Raw genomic sequence first — 24,624 nt, forward strand, 5'->3', positions numbered from 1 at the left:
ACATTGAGCAAGCCCGGTGCTTTTTAGAGTCCTCTTTCTTCCTTTATTCTTCCCTTTATCCCTCCGTTGGCTCTGATCTACCCCAGCAAAGCAGGCGTTTGAAGTTGTCAAGACTCTGGCTTTGCTGTTGAGTCCTCAAAGTGCTTATGTGACAGGTAGAAAAGAGCTGGAGGGGAGTAATGTGACTCCCACATAGTCCAGAGCTTCCACCATCTCCATCCTCCACGCCCTTGTCTCCCTCTCGCCTCCCGCACACAGGCTCTGCGGTGATGTCACTGTGCCGAGCTCCCCTTTGTTGAGTAACCGCCTAAAGGTGCGCTATGGGTTCTGAAGAATACACACACACACACACACTGCCACCACAACCCTGACTGTGCCTCCCCGGGGAGCACAGCAGGGTGAGGTAATGGGTTGTTAACCCCTCAGCCACCTTGGACGTTGTACCATCAGCAGTGGCCGCTATCGCCACCCTGATCTGATTGTTTGAGTAAACCTGTGGCCTCACCAGATGGCCAGGCCTCTGAGCTGGTTTATGATAACCATACAGTTAATATCTGGCCCACATAACGCTCTAACAGACCCCCCCCCCCCCCTCCCATTCTACACAAACTCTGCTCTCATTTCTCGCTGCCACCCTCTGTGCTATTGTCTCTTATGCCTTCTCCTGAGTGCCCTGTTTTATTTCTTTATTTCACTCATCTTTTTAAATTCCAGAATCCATTTCTTTTGTCCCCAGGCACAAAGAGTGATGGCTAGAGACGTTGTAGCAAATTAAATTTGGTCTCCCTCTTTTGCTCCCCTCGGACGTGGGCACAGCGGAACTGTAGAAGGAGAACGGGAGCAAAGAAATCTGCAGGAAAAAGCTCATGCATTACTGTCTCTTTCCTCAGGGTCTATAGTGGAGTAACACCAACACCTCTATCGGCTTTTTTTCTCTCTTTAATTTTCTTTTTCTTGCTCCCTCCCCGTTCCGCTCTCGCTGCTGCTGCTGCTGCTGCTGCTGTTCCTTCTCACGCAGCCTAACCTGAAGGTCTCCCTGCTCTTGCTACAACTGCTAACACAATCTGACCCAGTTTATTAGTTTGGGTCTAGTGAATCATTAATCGAGGTTATCTAACTGTTCCTGTAATGATTCCGCGGCGACTTGTGTGTCAGAGCCTCTCCGTGTTCTTAACCGATCAAGCCTCATGCTTCTCGTGCTGCACATTTGTACTCTAACATAACCATCTTGCAGAAAAAAAGCATCGACCCCTCAAGCTAGACTATATGTTTAATAGGTGTGCCATGCACTGTAATATGTCATTGTGTCAGAGCACAATACGAGGACTAAGTGCACTGAATGCAAATTAATCTTGTGGGATGGCAGCAGCTGAATAGAGTGTGGTTTTGGGGAAAGGAGGGGAGCAAAGGGAGGGACAGAAGGAGGGCTAATAGTGGCGACAGAGTGGAGAGGGAGAGAAAAGAGCATGTGAGGAGGAGGAGGAGGGATGTGGGATGTAGTCATCGCCAGGCCCATTCATCATGCAATGCCTGCTGGGATGCGCTGGGGTCAGTCCCGCACAACACAATTACAGCCTGTTCTGGTGTGTTGTGCTCGGCTCCACTGTGTTCCGACTATGTTCTGTTGTCTTTTGTTAGATTTCCTCTGTTCTAGCTCTCTTGTTTTCCCCTTTGCATGTTTTCCTCTCTGCTCTGTTCTGTACGCTTCTGTTCAGTGGCAGATTCCTCATCTCTTTTTTTTTTTTTCTTTTTCTGTTACATATTTTTTGAACTCGCTGCTCAAGCTATCACTAAATGATCTGCTGCAGTTCTTTGAGCACAACATCACAATTAGCTGAGCATTTGTTGTGTTTTTGTTTGTTTCTTTGAGTCTTAAACTCTCTCTTTTGTCTTTTGCAATTAATTGCCACGTTTTTTTGCTCATGTGGTGCAGCCGCTCGCCGCGCTGCTGTACCATCCGTTGGGCAGCCGCCTTCTTTTATCCTCATCTGAATCGCAGCCACTAGCTTGATTTGTGTGATTGACAGGCCTGGTTAGCATGCGGCTGTGAGATTCTAGTAAGCATGTTGTTTACCCTGCCTGCCTGACAGTCCTCTATGAACCTACAGATGTTTCCAGAAAGCTGTAAATATCCGCTGTGTGCTCTAATGTCAGTTGACAGCATATCCGATCATAGAGATATCTCTGTCTTCCTGTCCGTGTCTATTCTCCGTGCAGTAAAAAAGACTTGTCCCTGGCAGGAAACCTTTAGGTGGTCTGAAGGCCTAAATGAAAACATCACGCAAGGATCCAGCAACATAAACTTTTGAAGGCTGATCCAGATAGTTGTGTTCACATCACAGTACATGGCAGGGCTTTATGTTGTCAAGGTTGTTTCTGGTTCTGTTTCTGTCTCTTTGCTGAAAAACAATACATGAGAGGCGGCATAGATTTCCTCCTATAGACAGGGTTCATACAAAGCCTTAGAAAAGTTTGGAAAGTATTTAATTTGAACAGGAATTTGCTTGAATTCCAATATACACATTTTGACTATAAATCCACAGCTTGAAAAATAATGGTGTGTAGGAAGAAATATCCAAGTAAAGGACCTGATGAAGGACAGAAACGTCATACCTAATTAGTTTATTGCAAAAGGACAGTGTGGGAGAATTTCCTCTCCTTTTTACATATGGATATAGAGAGCAAACAAAATTACATATTTTTGTAGTCCAACCCGGAAGTATCATCACCATGGGGTCTACTGAGAATTGGCCTATGGGATTTTTGCATTGGATTTTGGATCATTGCAGAAAATAAGCTCTGTGGCAAACACACGTTTCTGCTTGCACTTTTTGATTTTCTGGAAATTAGCAAGCATTAAATAATCATGATGACAAACATACAACCACAATGAATATGAACATCTGTTAAAATAAACTATGTGGAGAAGAAAAATATTCCTTCATACTGTCCCCTCCACTGGCTGTCAGGTATTTATTAACATTTCAGTACACAGAGCTTCATCAGGTTCTTTTTCTGCTACATTGATAACCTCTGGTCTTCTCCTATGCACCTGTCTATCTACAGGTGTGCTGAAGTCCTGCTGTTTTGAAATAAGCCAAGAGTTAGCATACATTGATTGCTGTGAGTATAAAGGGATTCTGTAAACGTTTTTTTTTTTTTTGCAATTGCATTTATAGTAACAGATTAGATGCTTTGCTGCATATTTAGATTGAATTATTTGTTTCAAGGAACAATCTTTATATTAAGTCTGCCATTTCCTTAAAGACCCAGCGAGTATGTTATTTAGGAAAAATGCATTAGGCGTATAACCACAATGCACACTACTGGAATTGATTAACATTTAGATGACAAACAAACAAAACATTTTTCTTTTGTTTCTCTGGAAGATACAATACTATGGCTGCATCTAACAATTCTTTTTGATCCTTTAATCAAATAATGTTCTCAATTAACCAATAATTCGTTTAGTTCCTCAGATGCTGGCAAAAGGCCCATCAAATGTTCCCTAACCCCAGGTTGATGTCTTCAGTTAAAGCAGATCAAACCCCCAAAATGTCTAACAATCATATCTGAAAGATGTTTTAAGAAGCTGGAACTAGACAAGTGCAAGACAATTTTACTAGGAATATTACTTCAATAATGAATCTATTGTCAAAACTGCTGTTTTTATTAACAACTAATTGCTTAAGCATTATATAATACACAATATGTAATGTTCTTGATGTAAAAAGAAATAGTGTTCGGTCAGATTGATTTGCTGTCCCGTGAGGTTTATGTAAGCCTTGTTAGTTAATGAGTTATTGTTCCAGCTATGTGTTTTGATGTGTAATGATGTGGCTGCTTCTCTTTGGTTTACATAAGGATGACAAATGCTGCCTTTAATTAATGACATCATTAGTGAAACTGGTCATATTTTGCAATATATTAAGTTGATTATGGTGGGATATTATGTTGCTGAGGTTTTTGTTTTTGTTTTTTTAGATTTCTCTTTCTAAACCTCATGTAATTTTCATGATTAACCTGCCAAAAACAAATCCTTGAAATGACAAATACTCAGTGTTCTTCTAGAAATGTATTCTTGGCATAAACAAGCTGTTTATTAAACACCATGTGGACCGTGGGGAATTGTGGGTTTTTCTTCGTTTGCGCACTGAGCAAATGATTTCCAGTAGTTGTTTAAAGGATTTCTCGTAACAGAGCAGAAGTCAAACGCACCCAAAGGTCCTAGAAGTTCACTTCCTCGCTAAGGATGCATTGGGTGGAGGCTTTGGCTGACGAGAACTAATAGAAAGCCCCAAGATTGACTGAAAGAATGACAAATCATGGCCAGAAAATGCAACAGTTTTAAATTCAGAGCATCTGGAAACAATTTGAAACAATGGATTGTCTTCAGCAGGCTTCATGTCAGACTCTGTGGATGCTTCTCCTTCCTGACTTCCTTTAGTTTGGGCCTCCTGAGACAAACTTTGGCAGGAGTTGGATGACATACAAAGATTGGATTGGCGTCGTTTGATTTGATATTCATCTTGAAACTCAGCACTGAACCTCGTACATACTTAAACTTTTGGTGGATTGGCAGAATGAGGCAGATTTTTTGAGGTTTTTATAGACTCTCAACCCAAAAACCTGACAGTGAAGTCATATCCTCTACCAGCCCTGTCTGTCAGCTGTGCAGAGCATTGGTCTAATGATATTGGATTTTTACTGAATTAGTGTTGGGCCGATGGACAATGCCATTGCCCAGGGCTAAAAGTCATGAACCAAACATGATTTAGAAACCCTGTAGCATCATTGCACTCTCAAAAAAGAATACTTCTGATTTCTTAATAGTGAACAGATTGATTTTGAGGTAGTGCTATTAAGGTGGATACTAGGATTGTTACTTTTTTCTCAAAGTCAAGTTCAAGAACACAAAATAATTAGTTTGAGCTAATTTAAACTTTTACAAATGCACTTATTTTTTACAATCTTCGGAAAAAAATGTATATGTAGACCAGGGGTGGGCAACCTTTACTAACTAAAGAGCCACTGTTCGCCAAAAAAAGAGAGAGAAAACTGCGTAATGGAGCCGCAAACCTTATATTGAGCCTAAAATGAAAATTAAACAGCCTAATAAGTCTAAATTAGCCTGCCAACATTATTAATAGTCATATTGAGCATTTATTAATATGACTTTGAAAACTAGTCTATCTAGGGGAACTCAAAACTAAACTCAAAGTTGACAAAACTTAAAGGTTAAGGCACCGGGCCGGAGACTTTCGTAAACTATGAAACACATTTTAGTTGACTTATATGTCAACTTTTTTAATATGCAGTAAAAAGGCTATAAAATTTTACAATTGAAGAATACAAATAGGTCTACACCATTGATAAATTAAAATTTTAATGTAAAAATATATATGTAATTTTTTTGTCTCAGCCATGGGGAGCCCCTGCAGGCGGCCTAAAGACCCACATGAGGCTCTGGAGCCACAGGTTGACCACCCCTGATGTAGACCTCTTTTGGATCAGATCTGTTTTTTTATGATTTTTTTTTTTGGCAGTTTCATGCTTTATCTGATAGTGACGGAGAGATTGGAAGGGGGAGACATGCAGCAAAGGACCTCGGACCGGATTCCAACCTGTGTCCACTGTGACAAGAACCACCAGGACGCTCCTACGGACCTGGTCTAACCCTGATCAAAACGATTCATACAGCCCTGAAAGGGCCATCATTTCTGAGCAAAATAATTGAAAAATATGTATGGATAAAGTTTAATAAAGCATATGTGATATTTAAAGAGGGATAACCCATGACCTAGGAAATGCTAAGTCAGGGGTCAGCAACATTAGACACGCATGCCATGATTGGCTTAACCAATGGCACACTAACAATGACTGTGCAAGAGTTTTTCGCCAACTGACGGCTCGAATAAGGATGGCAGCATTATTCTATATATAGCTCATATTTCAGTTTGTTACACTTAATTCTCCCTTTTTGACATTTGCTGCTATTGCAATGTTTTGTAAATGAGGGAATGTCATTCCAAGCCATACGCTGAAATGGGAACTGTGCGTATAATTTGTAACCACAGCGGGTAAAAAAAACAAGGAACTATTTTCTAAATTTATTCCTGATGAACAAGATTGCTGGAAGGTTGGTAGGGTTAATGATTTCAACTCTGATATGATGTTTTCATAACCTTTTTAGTACTTCCAAAAGTACCATATGAACTTATTACCTGGTTCTTTCTTGGTCAAAACGCAGCTTTAAACCCTTAAAATCAAGAAGCCCTCTTGACCTCCTAGTAAGACGTTGGCGATCCCCCAGTGGGGGTTGGGACCCACAGGTTGGGAACCAGTGGCCTATATGGATGGAATAAATAGGCTTTATAAAAAAAAAGAGATTTAAATTTTGACGTGTCATAATTAAACGTAATGTTAACCTCAATGTTGAGATGGCACACTGATAAACAAGAAAATATAAAATGGCACTCAATATCGAAAAGGTTTCTGACCCGTGCCCTAAGTCATCCCTTTTTAATGGTCAGATAAACCAACTGAAAACCACAGGGGTCGTCTGTAACCCAGAGTGGGCATAGAGCTCTTTTTATAACCTCGACCTATGACAGTAAAGCCGGCCGTTTGGTATTATCTAGGACGACTTCTAACCACATCCCATGGCGACAGTCTGGGTTGTCGAGAACACCTGCTCAGTGCCTCCCCAACCTGCTAACGCAGCGGCCTGTCTGTCGTCAAGTTGTCTTTTGTGTGCCCTAATGAAGCCGGGGAGATGTGACGACATGCCTCGTGTTTCACTCTTCACCTAATTGTGTTGATGTGGAGACTGATATTAGCGTTGTGGTGGTTAATCTTCCCAGTGAGAGGAAATGGCGAAGTCATCAAGGGGATACGACACAGCTAATTAGACTTGTGTGCGCCTCCATGTGTGAGGGGAGAGGGGAGAGGTGGGGATGACGGGAGATGGAGCGAGAAAAGAAAATGGCTTTTTTCCCCTTTTTTGAAAGTTTTCTTTTATTTATTGATTGAATGGGCACTGAAGGAAACCGGTCTTGAATATGCGGCACATTTTTTGAAGGTCTGACTGCTTAATGATGGCAACCACTTTCTGACGAGGGACAACTGAAGGAAACCTCAACATTCATTACAGCATGACATTTTAGCCACTCCACATCCACAAACAGCATCTTGGAGAGTCTGAAATTAAAGTCATTTGAAGTTGCAGACAGAGTAAATGGCCTACTGGTACAATAATGCTGTTTTTGACTTCATCCTCCCCTGAGGAAAGCTGTTAGTAGGTTTGACTGATTAGGGCCTGAAGCCACCGGCTCTCAATTAGACAGAAGACAAAGCTTCAACCCTCGCTGCTGGAAAATCAGAAGTAATGAATTAGTGATAAAGGTTTTAAAGACAACACCATTAGAGGGGCTGTCGGGAGGAGGTGGGCCGCTTTTTCTTCGCAATTTGTAGAGTAGGTCATTTGCAGTCGAAAGGAATACAAGTGAAATGCTTTAGATTTCTTTTTCATTTTCTCTCCTTTACTCCTCTGCTTCTTTCTCTCTCTCCCTGCGGCTACCGGTGACAGTAATATTAACCTCATCTCTGCTGCGCTGTCCTCCTGTGACCCAGAAGTCATCCCTTGTGAGGAGTGGTCAAATGTTCTGCTGTTCGGGGTCTCGAGTCTCAGTGGAGCTCGTAATGCATTATGACTCCATCGCTTGGGGCTGGGAGGATCAAATAATATATTAAGATTATGTTGCGAGCTGTCACGCCTCACTTGGGTTGAGAAGTACTATGCCAGCAAAAAAAAATTTGCACAGTCATACTTTTTTTTTTTTTTTTTTTTTCCTACCAAATGCCGCCTGAAGCCTTGTTTGATTTTGTTTTGGATTCCAACCTATTGCCATTGACATCTACACGGCTCATCGTCCGTATTGACTATTAGCACACACAGTGCCCATATTCGTCAGGCTGATGGTGACACTGTCTGCCACGCTGCCAACTGCCCGGTCCGTCTCTGTTAGTGCCGGCAGCTCAGTCCTGTCACCTGAGGGATAAAGTGTATGGTGGAAACTTGTATCCTCTGAGGTATGCAGGGCAGATGCAGACCCTCCGTTGGTTCAGCTGTTGAGCCCTGTGCCGACAGGGAGGCCACAGCCTGTCTCCGTCTCTGTTATTGGAGGAGTTATAGAGCTGGGCGAGACATTTACGGTTTGCTGTGAGGTTTTCAAGCCTCTTTAAAGCAGAATATAGAGTCTTGGTGGTCTGTTTTGTAGGATTGGCTTTATTTAAATATGTATTTATTTTGTTAACTTCCAGTTTAAACCACTAGATTTTCTCATATTGTTTGTTATGCAGCAAAATACAACAACAAATATGTTCTTCCAAAGCAGTCCAGCTTTAACCTCGTGTGATATTTTTTTCAAAGACGCTGGTTGGTGGTTATGGTTTTGTTGGACATGGTGGCTTGAGGTCAGCCCACTTGAACCGCTGACGGCAGGGTGCCAGTTTTTTTCCCCACTGCTTTAAGCTCTACACTTAAAACAACTGACTTTTATTTTCTGACCAAAAACTAATTAGCAGAATTGTTTTTTATCCACACACCGACAAAAAGCAGCCAGTGATAAGCTCCCGGGAGTCCCAGTAATGAAAATCATACTGTACATAAACAAACTGTGCAACAACTTGATGAATTAGATAAACAGGATGAGATGAGAAACGGAATTATTGGCATTTTTTTTTAAACATTTTTCATTTTACTGGTATTTTAGGAACTTTTAAGGACAACTTCTTTCCCTGATCCTTATTATATAGAGAGGAAAGGTCAAACCCAGTAATGAGTAAAATGGTTCCCTTTACTGCCTTCACATTACAGCAAAGCTAGTACATTGTGTTTATAGCTGTTGAGCTTTTCCCCTCGATCCAGAGGTCAGCTAAGCTCCTTTCCCGCTTGACAAAAAACCCACTAACACCCACTTACATCTGGCTTTTGTCTTTAGAGGAAAAGGTTATAATCGGCATTCAGTCCTGGAATAAATGACCGCAGTAGTCACAGGTATTTATTGGCTCCAGTTCCTATCGCCAGTGAAGGAAACCTAACACCCTGGTGGACACGCTTATTTTTTCCTCTCTTCTGGTGTGATGTTATGACTAAAAAACTGAAAAAATAGTCTATTACTGAGTTCTTCTGCTAAATCCTGTGTGATGTGTCACTTGGTGGAACTCGATTTTAATAAATCAGCTCGTAAAAATGTGTAAACTGTAATGTTTAGGCAGACAGCAGCATTTGAACATCATGTTTCTTCACTTTTTACATGTAGCTGAAATGGTTCTCACGCTAATTTTTGCCCCTTCTCTGGCACAATGCCATGAGTGAAGGAATAAAAAGATCATCTAAGCATCATGTTTATTTACTTTTCTAAAATGAATCCCAAATTATGTTCGCCAAATGAGTTAGTGACTGTTTATGTCTTGTAAGAAATCATAAGTGATCTTTTTTAAAAGGAGTAGATGTTTATCTGCGAGCTTGGCTCCATTACATTTTACAATATTTTGAAGGGAGGGTTTCCTTTGACAGTAGGAAGCAGTTGAAGTCTTTATTTGACTCGCCCTCAGCCATTTAACATGTAAATTAACTTGTCAAACTTCAGTTTATTTAACTTAGCTCACAGAAGCTGTTAAAGTTAAATATCAGCCCAAATGAAGAGGATTTCTAGGAGTTATACAAAGTCATGCATGATGATTGAGTAGTATCATTTCTGGAACAGTGAACCCAGATCTGTTATATTTAGCGATTTGTTAACAGAGTCTTAACAGAGTCTGGCGTGTTCGTGGTGTTGAATGTGACACACCAGAGAAAAAGGAGAGAAAGGCGTACTGGTCTGCTGGCAATGAGGAAGGAGTCTATCTTGTATTTTTAGCAGGTTTTCCCACATATACTGGCTAATTTTGGTGGAAAAAAGGGTTGAAGTCTCATCAAGTGGTGTGAGAGTGTTTCCAATCAAACGTCTCAGTGGCCTCAGCATGATGTTCACAAAAACCTTTGCACTGTCCCCAACCTGATTCCATTATTGTCGCAATACAGCGAGCAAAGTGATGGGAATCCGTGTGAGATCCGTCTGTGACAGCTGGATAATGAACATCGCGCCGCCTCTCTCTCGCTCTCTCAGCTATCACTTCACCTTTCCGCAGCCTCGCCCATTCAGATGATACGACGGTGACTTCACCCTTGCATAATGGAATCCAACCGTCCTTCCCGTCCCTCTTCACTCTCATCAGCTGCTTGCTCTAATTAGATGAGGGTGATTTCAATAAAGTTACTGTCGTCCTCACTCCATTAGTTATATTAACACTCGGATTTCTGCCCCGGAGTCGTCTATCTATCCTCCGCCTTTCACCGGGGGGGCCAATCCTGTTCCTTTCATGGATCTATGTAACCTAGTTACTGAGGCCCAGCAGGGGAGGCCAATCAATTAATGAACAAAGGAGCCCGCTCACTGAGCAGCGGCGCGAGTCTGGGACTATAAACAGGGCGCTCCCAAAACATGGTCGCTGTCAGTTCAGTGCTCATCTGATGGATGTTGTTTTTGCTTTGTTGTTTTGCGTCAATGTGTCTATGAGTGCTGTTTCAGAAGAGCAGAGAGCCAGTGGATACCTGTTCGAACACACTCAATATTCAGGTGTCTCCTATTGAGAGTTAGAAGTGAAAGAAAAAAAGAAGGATTATAACATTTTTTTGTAGGAAAGGCCTTCCATCATCATTATGCTTCATCATAATTGAGATGTATCTTAATGGACTGTGGCATTTTGTTGTGAAAAGGCTGGATGTGGGACCTCTGCTCTCCCAATGTAAGGCCGAGCTAACAAATTAGGTATGTGGTCAAAGGTTAAACGTCCACACTCGGTGATTCTGATCAGTCTCCAGTGGCAACAGGCAGATTTGGACGGACAGCCCTCCTCCTCTGTCCACCTGTGCTCCCTCAGCATCTCTCACCACTTCCTCATCCTTCCCTTTTCTCAATACCTCTTTTCATCCTATTGAATCCCCTCTTTTTTCCACACCTCACCTTTTTTTTTTTTTTTATCCCTCAGTTCCACCCCTTTATTCTCTGCTATCTCTCCTCTCTCCAGCCTCCCGCTCTCTCTGTCATCCCTTTTTCTTAATCCGGCTATTCGTCCCAAGTGTTCCCCTCCCCGGAGTTTCCAGCTCTGTCTCCCTGTGTGTGAGATCAGGGAGCAGGCTGTTGTAACAAGCTGTTGAATAATGTAAGCACAGGGCTATAGGCCAGAGTTTCAGTTAACCCTTTGATCTCTGATCACACAGTGGGTGAGGCGGACACATCATAAATGACAGCTCGACAGCAGGGCCAAGCAGCCCGAAGGCCTTTTTGCTTCCGTCTTCCTCCAACCTCTACCTAAAGGGTGAAGTTCCCCCATCCGGTTTCATTGTCCTGGCCTTTGTAAGCAGGAACACAGCGAGCTCCCTAGCCTTTGTTATTCTAACACTGATGTATAATTAAAGGGTTAGAAAAGGCAATGCTGAATAATTGATATTGGAGCAAAGATGTCATGGCATCCTGAACCTTATCGTACTCAGTATTTTTACTTCCAGCGCAGATAAAAGATTAACTAGTTTGCTTTCTTTCAGGTCATCTAGTTGAGTCTGCACTGATTCACAGTGGCACGAGCTCTCCTCTGACAGAGGAGCTATTATGATTATTTAATTGAGCCTTATTTCACCTTCATGTATACTGTCAAGTGTCAAAGCACAAGGCTACAGACTGCAACAGTCGTATTAAATCTTCAACATCAGCCGAGTTTGTGAGTGCGTTACCAATTTGTATCAATTAACTGACCGAGTCACGCTTTCCAATCACAAAAAAAGCATAGCCAGCACACAAGGTCTCATTAACCCTTTGTAATCAATACAGATTCCCCTCTATTTAAGTGCTTCTAGTTAGCTTTAGAGCCTCATATCCCGAGGCTAGGGTGTATTGATCCGATGGACTGATTGGAAGTTTCCCTTCAGGAGGTGAAGGATGGCAGGGGGACCGGGGGATGTTTTGGCAAGAGAGGAGAAGGAGTGGGTCTTCATGGCTGGATCAGCTTACTACTTCCTACCCCCACACACCTGTTAGCCAGCGGGAGTAAAAACACCCCGCCAATTGGTGTGTATCTGTGTGTGTGCATATTGATTGTGTGTGTGTATGAGGGAGTAGTAGCGGCTGCTTGTGTGCTCAAGAGAGCAAATGGTTGAGGCGCAGCAAATGAGAAATGTGTTACGTCGGGTTTATGGTGACGGCGTGTGGCTGAACTGCATTGACTTTGGCAGCTGCTGGCCAGTTATGGATAGGTGGCGGGAGACAGATTTGAGATTTTTATGTGGCTAACACTCTATATGACAGTCTGCTTTTGAGATTGGGTGTTTGGGCCCGTAACCCACCGGCTAGCTGCATCGTGCACCCAGCAACGCGTAAATGTGCACACTTCCACACAAATGAGCACACATGCAGTATACAGATACACACCATTACACTAACAGTGTGTGTGTGTGTGTGTGTATATGTGTGCATGTATTCAGTGGTGCACAGTGACATTAAATCCATAACTCTGACAGGCTTTCCTTGAACTGACAGGGAAAAGCATAGCTCTCTTCCCACATAAATATACCTCTCTGTCTCTCTCTCTCCCTCTCCTGGCCTGTTTCCCTCTCTAAAAAAATAATGAAATATAGTTTTGATCTTAAAGTGTTGTGTTCCAGGACATACACCATGCATGCAGCTCTGTGGAGGCTTGACCCTGTGTGCAGACCCCAGCTACCCCCTTTCTGTAAACTGATATCCGTGTGTGTGTGTGTGTGTGCGTGTGTGTGTGTGTGTGGTGTCACGGTAGGATACACAGCAGCTGTGGAGGCAGCACTGAAGAGGGGAAATGGGAAGAGCCAGCACAGTAGACAGAGCCCAGATAGACCTGTCAGCTCTGTGACACCCACACATGCCTCACCCTCTGGTCCAGGCCGAGGACAGAGGAAGGGAGAGCAGCTCGGCTGGCGACATGTAGAGCGCTGCAGCGACGGGCCGGAACAGACTGAGAGTCTCGACCAGTTGCAGAGTTAAGACTAAAGCTGTGAAAGGGCTAACGGTGAGCCGCGGTGGAGCTGTGTTTATTTTGGGGAACAGGGGCCGACTTGACGGAGAGGGGACAGGGGACTTGGCAGGTACAATGCAGAAGAAGGTATTCAACCTCTATTGACTTTATGATCCCTGGACAAATCTCAAACACCAAACGGTGATTGCATAAGTATTTATCCATCTCAGGTTAATATTTTGTAATTATAGTAATTACAGGCCTGAGGCTGTGGGGACAGGTTAGTATTAGCACATGTGGACAGGCTATGTCAAGTTTTATGAGCTGCAAGTTTAACCCTTAGAAACCCATGCTGTTTCAGTTCCTGACGCATTTTAGTCATTGTAGCCCCATTTTCATACATACATGCATACATACATACATACATACCGCGGAACGTTTCTCACTGGATGAGTTAAAGGCGGACCGATTATACTGGACCACCAACTAGCGTTCATGAGTTCAGACAACAACAAACCACAGTGAACATGAAGGAAGAAGCTGATGAAACCGATTTGGTTGGCCCCGTGGATGGTTAAATTTTGTATATATATATATGTGTGTGTGTGTGTGTGTGTGTGTGTGTATGTCCTGCACCTCTACGGCTTTGAACTCTCCTCTTTGCTTTGTTTAAAAAGCCTGCAGCTTTTCTGATATTTTTTTGTCATGTGACTGTTGGTCTCAGCTGAGTCATTCATGGCTTCCCAGCTGCACCGAGGAAAGCAGAATTTAATGTTTCTTACAGGATCTGGTTAGTGCAAACACTTTATTCTTGGCAACATTTGAAAGACTTGTAGAATAAAATTGACAAAATATATCTTTTTTTTAAGCTTCAGTTTGAATAATTTTACTAATAGAACCATTTGTTACTCCTAATATTTTCAAGGACAGAAAAAATGTTGTAAATCTGACAATAATAAAACTGTTAATAGTTTCTGTCTGTGATAAATGGTGTAATTTGGGTGATTATTTTAAAGAAAACATGCTTTTCAAACCCACTTGTTCTGGGGTTCACAGGGTTACAATCCTGCAGCTAATTCTGGTTTGGGTTGAGGTCTGGACCCTGTCACTTCAGGACATTAACATTGTTGTACTTAAGCTATTCCTGTGTAGCTTTTGACTTATGTTTGAGATGGACGTCTTGCTGAAACATAAATCTTCTTAAGTCATAATCTTCTGTCAAACTTGAGCAGGTTTTCCCATAGGTTCTTGCTCCATTCATTCTCAGATCTTCCTCCACAATTATTTTAGGTCGTGCTCAAAGAAGCATCTCTAAAGAATGAGACTGCAACCACCAATCTCATAGTGGGGAAGATTAGTTTCTGGTGAGGCACCATATTTGGCGTGAAGCAAACATAGCGTCAGAGTATGATGGCAAAAAAAGCTGCATTTGTGTCTCATTGCACTATTAAACTTACTTCAACTTCAAATTCTCCCACATGCCTTCTGGCAAACACTAGCTGAGGTGGCATGTGAGTGTTTTTTGAAAGTGGCTTTCTCTTTACCACTGCACTATAAAACTGACTGGTGAATCCCCCAGGCAACAGTTTTTGAATGCAGTGTCTCCCATCTCTCAGCCATGAAACTCCTCAGTTCCTCTCGCTGGCTTTCACACTGGTGTCCTTCAGTGCAGAGATGCTCAGTTTTTGAGGTTGCCCTTCTCTTGACAAATGCACAACTGTGCCAGATGAAGTCCTCCTGACTTTACTGTACTAAAGCAGATAATGCGGCGTCTTTCTTTCCGTGCATTTGTTTATAATAGTCCTTCGACCTCATGATGGAGTTTTTGACAAAAAGTGCCAGCTGTTGTATCATCCAGATACATGTTTATTTTACATATTCATGCTTTAATGATGTACAAATGCTTTCACTTCAACTTATTATGCAACTTCTGGAAACTAATTGCACTGGTTAAATCAGTCATTATGAATGTTACAATGTTTTTACACTGAAAGGGAACTATGCCCATTTTTAAAATTCCTACATGTTATGTTATGGTCTAAAGTGCTAAAAAAAATGCACTCTCATCAGGTATAAAGTCTAGAATTGCTTCATAGAACTGTGATAGATGTTATAGATGAGACTGAGAGCACCCAGGTGAATATTCTGAGTATATGGGTATATTTTTTGTGTCAGAAATGAGACTAATACAATAGAATAAAGCTCATTTGGGTATAAAATAGAAAAATCATTCTCTGGGTACACAAAATCAGACTGCCATTCATTGTCTATGGAGCGCCAGACTGTATGTGAAGACTCACAATGCCATGGAAATAACACATTGGAATTCTTATTTTAGGCAGACAGAGCTAATGCATAACAAACGCCTTCCCATTATCAAGCCTGTCATTGTACTGCATGTGTATTAAACCATCTTATATTTGTATTTTCTAAGAATCTGGTTTTCAGTTGAATTAATGTCATAAAACGGCAAAGAAACAGACTAATGGGGTGAATACTGCCACGTTGGATTAGTGGGGAGTGTAGTGGAGCTCGACTGTGGCTGTGTTTTAAAAACCGCGACTGAGGCAGAATGTAAGAAAGAAAGAGAGAGAGAAGAGGAAAGCTGGAGCTGAGCCTCAGTTTCAAAAAACACACAGGATTTGTAATAGGATTCATGATCGGGGCTACATTTGGGAATGTAATTATTGTTATTGCGATAAACCAATCATGAGGCTGGGTATTTCTCTGCAGTCGTTGGAGTTTTCACACATTTACTGACTGCAATTACCTCGATGAGGGCACGCGTCAAGTGTGCACTGTTTGTTTATGTAAAACATACAGTATACAGCCCTGTAGACAAATTTCCACCGCCATCAGTTTATCTGTTGTTCTTGATTGTGCTTTGAAAGCAAGCTGATGATTATGGGCACGTTTTCATGCAGGAGGAAAAATCCTATCTGTTTGATCTCGCAGGCAAAAATATGGGCAGCACAACAGAATCTCATCTCTTGTGTCAGCTTTTCTTCCGCACCGTGATATTCCCATGGGAACGCATTTCTGCTGCGCGAATCACAGTCAGATCAGTGCGGGCCGTTTCTTATCTGGACATGAAAGAAGGGAAGATGGAAGAGGGAGGTGTGAAAAAGGGGGAGAGAAAGGGAAAGAGGAGGGGAGAGGCAGGGCTCCCCGGGGAATGATAATACCTGAAATTCACTGGGCGGCCTTTTGAATCTACCTCATCATCATTTCATGAGCAGGTATTGTACTTATCCCTATTACACTCCCAGATACAAGCCCCCCCCCCCCTCCCCCAAGTCTCTCCCAGATTGATTGAGTAGATAAGACAGTTATATTGTTTATGTGTGAGCCACAGCCCGTGTCACAGCCTGCCTGGGGATTTTATTATTAGTTTGATAGTTTTCTTTTATTCATCTGTGGTCATCACAAGCGTTGTTGTTGTTTGATAGCATCTCTAGTTCAAGTCAGGTCAGCAAATCTGTTATTGCTTGTTCCGCTGCAGGTGTAAAAGTCTTAATAAAACTGTTGTGCTGTAGTCAGAGATTCTGTGCAGCTCAGGATAAGTTTCCTCAGCTGAATAGGCAGTTGATTTGATCGGCAGACCCTGCAGCATGAAACTGCACTGACGAGTACTGTTATCTCTACTTGCCCCTTTCCGCTCAGAACCCCCCCCCCCCAGCTCCCACGCTCACTCACACATTCACTCGCAGTCACACGGACGTGCCTTATCCACGAGCAGTATGACTTTCACCTCTGAGTGATGTCCATTGTCTGCTTAAGGAGAGACCCATTACGAATCCTAAGTCCCAATGGAGACATTGTGCTCGCCGCCATGCTCCCTTGTCCTTCAGCGGCGTCCTGAGATGACAGTAGATAAACAATGGGAACAAACAGTCACTCCCACCAGCATTGATCTGGCTCCCTCGCCCCCCCTTCCTCTCACCAACAACGCCACATTGATTCCACCTACACTCAATTTATATGAAAGCCCCCGTGCCCCACCTCCCTTTTCTACCAGGACTGACAAAAATGATAAATGACCAACCCCGTCCTCCCTCTGCCACCACCTCCCTGTGCCTCGCGTTGGCTGTCCGGGCCACTACAAGCCTATTTCTCCTCTCAGAAATCCAATAGACTGAGAGCCCCCCCCCACCCCCTTTCCGCGGAAGTTTTTTATTTTTCTGCGGGAGGAGGTTGGTGGTTTTTCATTGCCTCAGGTCTTTCCTATAATTTCCACACATAAACATGCCACTGCTGTAATTTCAAGCCTGCAGGATATCCATATGCATGATGTCAAACCATCAAAAAAGACCAATGAAGGAAATTATTATGCATTTCATTTGCACACACCATAGGATCTCCTCTCCTGTGGCTGCTGGCTAATAGTCTGCAGTGTCATTCAAAGATGAAATCATATGCAGAGCTTACAAAGTTCTCTGATTAATCTGTCCACCGTGTAGTCACATGAATGAGATTGCAGTTAATTTAGACATGACACTTTTCTCTGTGCCATCCTTGACTCCTTTTTCAGCTGCTAATAAACGTCTGCAGTGTACAAATTATGCCTTCCGTGGTCTCCAGGTTTTTTTTTTTTTATTGTACAGATCCAGTGTCCCCATGCTTGTAAATGGGGCACAGAGTGTCTATAAATAGATATACTGTGGTGGTGAGCTGCCGGTGGTTATCAGCAGAGGAGGGTTGGGGGGTTGTGTGTATATATGCAGTGTTTTTATGTGCTGCGTCGAGGTGATCGAGGCTATTGATGAAGGTGTTGGTTCCCCTCTCGCCACTACCCCAGCACCCAAAGGAGTAATAATACCATCGGGGAAAGTCTCCATTTCACATCTCTGCTCCACCGTTCCCTAATGACCCTTCCTCGCTTCGTCTCCACCCTGCCACAGTTTTCCCATGGCTCCCACTTCTCATCCACACTGCTTTTCACACTGTGAGGTAATCCATTTTACACTTCCTGAGATCCCACATCTAAAGAGGATGGGAGCCTTCTCTAAGATGAAAAAGACTCTGAGAGCGCCATGTATATTTTATTCTCTGCCCTGTGTTTTTATTCATCTTGGTCCTAATCGTCCCCACATAATATGAATGTGTAATCATGCCATTATGCCTGTGCCCGCTCAGGTTATCTTCATGGAGGATGATATCTGTGTTGATGGGATCTGACATGATCTCCTCTAATGGGAGTCTCGGGGTGGGATCTTGCTCTTTCTGGTGCTGAATATACAGACAGCAATGATACAGAAATGCCCCAATTCTCTCTAATTGTCATTGAACACACACTTTTTCCTAGTGTCCCATTTTCTTCATAATTGCTTGCAGGAAAAGATTGCACTCCCATGTCCGGATTTGAAGATGAGCCTCTGCCTCTTTGTCCCATTACTGTGTCAACGAATAACATTGCAATCATTTCAATTACGACAGTGCTGGGACCGAGGTCTTCAAGTAGGGCCTTGAGATGTAATTGGAGGGGCACGGGCGAATTGAGGGAAGGCATTTTTCTTCTGTGAAATTGCCTCAGTCTTGGGGACAGTAAATTGAGGTGCTGAAAAATGATGTGATAATTCTACCGCATGGTTTGGTAAGGGAAATGGTCTGAAAGTCACTTTCTGGAGAATTAGAAGGCGAAACTACATTTCCCTCCCGAGTCCTCTGTCCTTCACGCAGTGGCATGAAATGAATTGATGAGACAGAGGGAGAGGGAAGTGTCGGTGTAAATGTTTGCAGCTAAAATGAAGCTGCCTGCTTGTGCATTCAGATTGGCTGAAGGGTGGGAGGCTCAAGCAGGAGTGAAAATACGGCGCGGCGTTCCACGCTATTTCATGGCCTAAGCCTTTAATCGCAGCAGCCACAATGGATGCATAAAATGGAATTCAAATTTCAGATTGATTGATTCTATATTGATGAATGCCAAGGCTGGCTTAGGAAAAGGGGGGAAAAACTGCGACTGTGGCTTTTTAAATGTAACCTCTTTAAGAAGCCGAGTCTTTGCTCCTCTCATGTGTCTGTTTTGTTGCTTTAGATGTGCTTCAAAAAAAAAGGAAAATTTGTGCTTTTTGAAGTTTAATCTCTGGCAAGAAAGGGTAGGAGGCTGAATGCAAATACAGAAATTTGCTTTGCTCCTTGTGTTGGAGAATTCCAGCACTGTGGTGTTGTAGCTGCTGACGGCGGTTGAGTAACACATGCACCGTTTTATAACAAGATACATTGCGTCTGGACCTCTCTCTCGATACAATGCTCAATCCTCGCCTTCATCGCTCCATTGTGTCGCGTTTCTTAATCCCTTCAAGGCATCTCGCGCTGCAACAGAGCTGGCATAAGCACATTTGGTTCTGTTTGCAGTGTCGAGATTAACAGGCTTACAGATTAAGGATTACACTGGCGTCATTCTCACCCATTCTTCACCTTGACCCGTGCCCCGGTGTACAATTCAAACACCAAAGTTGTTGTTTTTTGTCTTTTATGAGGCCTGAGTGTTTGCCCAAAAGCTCAGTGATATTTGTTCAGCGGAAAAAAACACAAACAAAACACACGTGCTTTGTAGCAAGATCATTTGGATTTTTCTAATGAGTCTCTGGGGGTCTGTCGCCACTGTGATACATGCACATCGATACACAGACAAAGACAGAAAAGTGACAACAGTAGCCTTTTGATGAGTGGCCTATGGATTGCAGCCCTCCCTCCATTTCCTTCTGCACAGTTTCCATGCCTCTGAACACGACGTAACTCCGGCGTTTCCATGGAGAACGTGCGGTTGCCAGGGCCTGTGTTGATTGAACACAGAGGGTCATCGTTTAAATCCGTCAGTCAGGGAGAGGGGACGGATCGGGCAGAGAGAGTGGGCAGCGGGGGGAGAAGGGGGATACTGTTGGGCTGGAGGGATTCAGAAGGTCCAGCTCTCCTTTAAAAGTTTATTTGTCCAAGGGATCACCCACGGCTCCGGTCGACGGTGTTAATGTACTGACTCTCCTCACAAGCCCTGGGACACTTAGTCGTATTCACACTTTAAAAGAAGTGCAGCAGCAGTGTGGAGGGGGGAGGAACCAGGACGTGTGAGGCTACATATGGCCAACCTTAGCGTTGTTTATCCAGAGAGTTGTTACAGCTGAGGACCAGGCTCCGTCCCCCTGTTCCTCATCGTCTCTCATTAATCTAGCAGTATGGTTCTGGCCTGCTTCCCATGATGTAGAGGGAGCAGGTTTTAGTGACCACCCACCCTGAGGAAAAGCATTAGTCTGTCCTCTCGGCCGTCACCTGCTATTGTTTATGCCTCCACTTCATCCTGTCACCATCTTTCAGCTGCTATAAAATAACGAGGGGACTGTTTTAATTGATGTTTTCAGAGCCTCGAGATTGATGGTGGCCTCAGGGGTGAATTTCTCGCTCATTTCTCCCAACAATCTGTTTTCTTTCTCAAGGTTTGGTTGTTGATCATCTTGTCTTTTCCTCTGCTTTTGTCTCCCTGTTTTCCTTTTCCAGGAATATGGATTGTTTTCAGTAGGCATAACAACCGATAATTACCTGCTTCTTATGGCTGATAGGGATACAAAAAAAAAACGATAATTTCACATTTTTATGTTTTTAAGAGAAGTTCTTTACCTGTAGTTCATGCACACTGCAGTAGTAAGAAAGGTTCAGATGTAGTTTGCAAAATGGATGATTTAATATTTCATAGGTCTGACCTCACCAAACATGACTGACATGGCTGTTAACTTTTTTTTAAAAAATTCTAGTTAAGTACATAAAAAATAATAATTCTCATGAAATACTTTTGACGTAATTGCCAAATCACACGTCATGCATTAAATATTCAATACCGCCGACTAGTTACTGCCACCTACTGTACATAGTAAGTAATCAATAAAAGCAATTTGCTTTGTATTCGATAATGTATCTGCTGTAATTTTCGAACAATACATAAAATTATAAATTGTATAAATTTACCATTACAGGCCGATCATTTATTGGTACCGATATATCCCTGTCCTTTCCCTTTGCTGCTCTTTTTTTTTTCTCTCATCTGCCACCTCCGTTTAGCGAGATTTTCAGTCCATGTGTGCTATTACCCAGCTCAAAGTCAGTCTGAGCCCTTTCCATCTTTGAGAATGAAAAGGCTGGCTATCAGATACGCATTAGTCTCCATCTGCCTCTCCCTTTCTGCATGAGTTAAGACACTGACTCTCCTTGGCAGACTGAAACACTCATGTCTATGCGCACCTTTTGGCTGCTCTTTACCTTACGGATATGACTGCTGGCTATACCTCTCATCAGCGAAACATGAAATATTCATGTCCTCTTTTCTTCCTCTTCTACATTCTTGCATCAATTATTTTGGAGGAAGGAGGATGGAGATTATTTGTGGTTGTATCTTGGCTTCTTCTAAGGTATACATGGCACACGAAGTAGAAGACGCATTAGGTGAGCTGGGCGTGCAGACATTTGAGATCCATTAGCCATTATTCTGTTCCGTCACTGCTGTATCCTCATCTCCATTATAGTCTAATGTACTCTCTATTTAGCTGGCCTCATCTCAAAGCTGTAGTTTCACACTTGAGGCCTTGAGCTCTCCCTCTATTTGTTTCAGCTTCTCTCTTTACTCCCCACCTCTCAGGCTGTCACCCCCGCCCTTCTCTCTCCCTTCCTCCCTTTCTTCGGTTGTAGCTCTCTGTATCTCAGTCTGAAGGTCAACATTGGGAGGCGGTCATCACTGCTGTGAATTGGGCAAGAACTAAGGTTTTCACTGCCTATGCTCTGTTTGTGTTGTGTTACCAATTAATCTGCTCCTAAGCCTGGTCAACAGTGTCATTAGAGCAGAGAGTACTGTGTCCCTGCAGACGGAGATAACATGTCTTCATTCTGATTAATCATTAATAGAAAATGACTTGAAGATTGCCTTTTCTTAAAGGGGGAAACTGAAGATATTTCATTAATAACACAATTATTTCCCCATATAAATATTCAACTAAATGTATCCAAGATGCAAATAAGCTTGTTTGTAAGCATGTTAAACTGGTGTTCAGAGTAATGAGCCATGGCTCACTGTTGTGCATAATATGAGACAAACTCTTCTATGTGAAACAAAAAGCTGATTTGGCTCTTAATTACTGACTTAATCAACAAAGTTTTAAAAGATCATATGATTATAGTCTCAGGACATTAGTGCTATGGACATGCTAGTGGCATTTTTCAACATGCAATTTTTACGAGTGTGTAACTGTTTTGAGACATGATGCACATTCATGATTTAATTCTACTGATGGACAGGTGGCGAAGAAATGCAGCAATGCACCAGCAAAGAAGACTGCTAGTGAGTAAACGATGCTGGTTTTGCAATGTTAAAAATAAATTTGGTGAGAAACTTTTTCACCACTGGTTGATAAAAGAAATGGTTTAAGGATGCACCTATCCGCCCTTTTCAGTCCCAGAACAGATACAGATACAGATACACTGGCTTTGGGTGTCAACGAGTACCGATCAGATAGCAGTGTTTTAATTAATAGGATGCATGCCTCAGTGTGACTGGGATCATACTGGGGAGTGTCAGGCAACATCAGGTTGTTTTTTTAGTTTTACAGTGTAAAACTTACACGTAAAACTAAATGTAAAAACATGGATACAGAGATAAGAAAATAAATTAAAAATTGTGATGAATAGTCAAATTGTGCACCAGCAACTTGGTAAAAAATGTAACTATAATGTATAAACATAAAATTGAATTGCCTACCCAATATCTGATGTCAGTAAATCCCTAATTTGGAAACTTGTGACAAGCACATAAAATGCTATTATTGCCCAGCTCTCATAACCAGGAAGTGGTGATAAGAAACCTCATCATCGGAAGTTTTTATTTATTTGTTTTTAAGCACCAACATAAGTTATTTCCCCAAAAGACCTGAAAAAAAACGCTAGACGTCATCTCCCCTGTCTTCTCTTTTGCTCGGCTGTTTCCCGCAGCAGTCACTTCCTGTAGCTAATCACACTTTGATATGCCATGACACGAACCCTGGCTCCCTCAGAAACGAACAAACAAGGTACCGGGGGGATCTTCAAGGGACCAGGGCTGTTGGTTTTTGTCTGCTCGGTTGCGATACATTCTCTGAACGCCCACAGTTTTTTTTCACGGCCTCTCTTTACATTAGACTCTGCCTCCCTGCAAAAAGGGAACTTGGACACGACTCAGAGAAAAAGAAGTGTGATTTCTTCTCGCTGCTCTTGCAGGGAGATTTAAGGCATCCTGTTAAGCTTAGCTAGAAGGCTAGAAGGGGCAGAGCTACTCGCCAGAATGCTGACCTTGATTACGATAAAGCGACACTATATGGGCTGGAAGTTATACTGTGTTTACATGAATGATAACTTTAATAATCCATGGGATTACCTATAGGGAATTCTGCTGAAAACACTGTATGGAATGAACTGAAGTTTATCTCCTCCGTGCAAAATCAATAATTTATTGATCTTAATTCTATCAGATTGATGATTGCAGCCTTTGGGACTCACTGCACTGAGAACAATATGGCCCCTCTTGTATTTTTAATGTTACCTTTAATTAAACCCCGGGTTTATAGTGTTGCTAATAAACCCTTTGATGGCATTATCAAATCCATTTTATGTCTGATTTGTGTCTGATGAGTCTTGATGGGTTTGGTGGTCACTGTTTAATGTGTTTGGGTTGAGAGGGTTGTGACTCTAATCTAATGTGGTGTCTAGGGTTTTATAAAGAGTAGTGTGTGTGCACCTCGATAGCTCTCCAGCCCTAATGGACAGAGCATTTCTATGCAAAGGTAATGATGCTCCGTCTCGTTTCTCCACCAGGCCTCTAAATGGAGAAATGATGTATTTGTAAGTGACTAGCTCACACCGTTCTCCAGCTGCATCTTGTACTTTTCTCACTCGGCCTGATGGAGATTGACTTAAGAGGCTGGTATATTATGATAGGTCTGCACAGGGTATGGGGATGTATATTGGGTGTAATAAGGGGTTTTCTCCTGGAGTTGAGGAACAGACTGTTGCCAGGTCTGTCTGTCACTGTCATCCACTCCTCTGCACTTGGATCGCTTCCCTTCCATCAGCTTGCTTTTCTCCCGCACTTCATTTCGGTCTCGATACTGTTGAGGATTTGAGGGAAATAGAAGGCGAGTGTCCCCGCGGGTGATGGCTTCACTTGTATGCAGTCACACAAGTCCTACTGGACTGATTCGGGAATTGGCTCGCCTCGAGGCTTTGTTGTCACTCACATTCTGCCTATTGATTGTGTGGAGGCTGCGTGAGCGAGTGATTTTTGTGTGTGTGTGTTGATGTTTGCGCACACAGGGGTTAGGAGCGTGTGTGTGTAGGGGGAAATTGGCAGCTCTTACTTTGTGTAGGTGAATGCAAGGACTACTTTGGAGTGAACTTTTGGAGTGTTGGCACAGGCAGTATACACACATCTCCCACACACAGCTAAGCCCACACAACAAAAGAAAGCAATATGTCGTTTGTTCTATAGGAGCTGCTGCCGTGCTTTCAGATTTTGACATTATTTTC

General features: G+C 42.7%; 1 protein-coding gene across 1 annotated transcript in view; it reads left to right on the forward strand.

The window, feature by feature from the left end:
- Positions 1 to 24,624, forward strand: part of LOC131981287 (bifunctional heparan sulfate N-deacetylase/N-sulfotransferase 1-like) — a 51,318-nt gene that overhangs the window by 7,980 nt on the left and 18,714 nt on the right. The gene's annotated exons all lie outside the window — the stretch shown is intronic.

This window comes from Centropristis striata, chromosome 12, assembly GCF_030273125.1.
Source record: "Centropristis striata isolate RG_2023a ecotype Rhode Island chromosome 12, C.striata_1.0, whole genome shotgun sequence".
Classification (NCBI taxonomy): Eukaryota; Metazoa; Chordata; class Actinopteri; order Perciformes; family Serranidae; genus Centropristis; species Centropristis striata.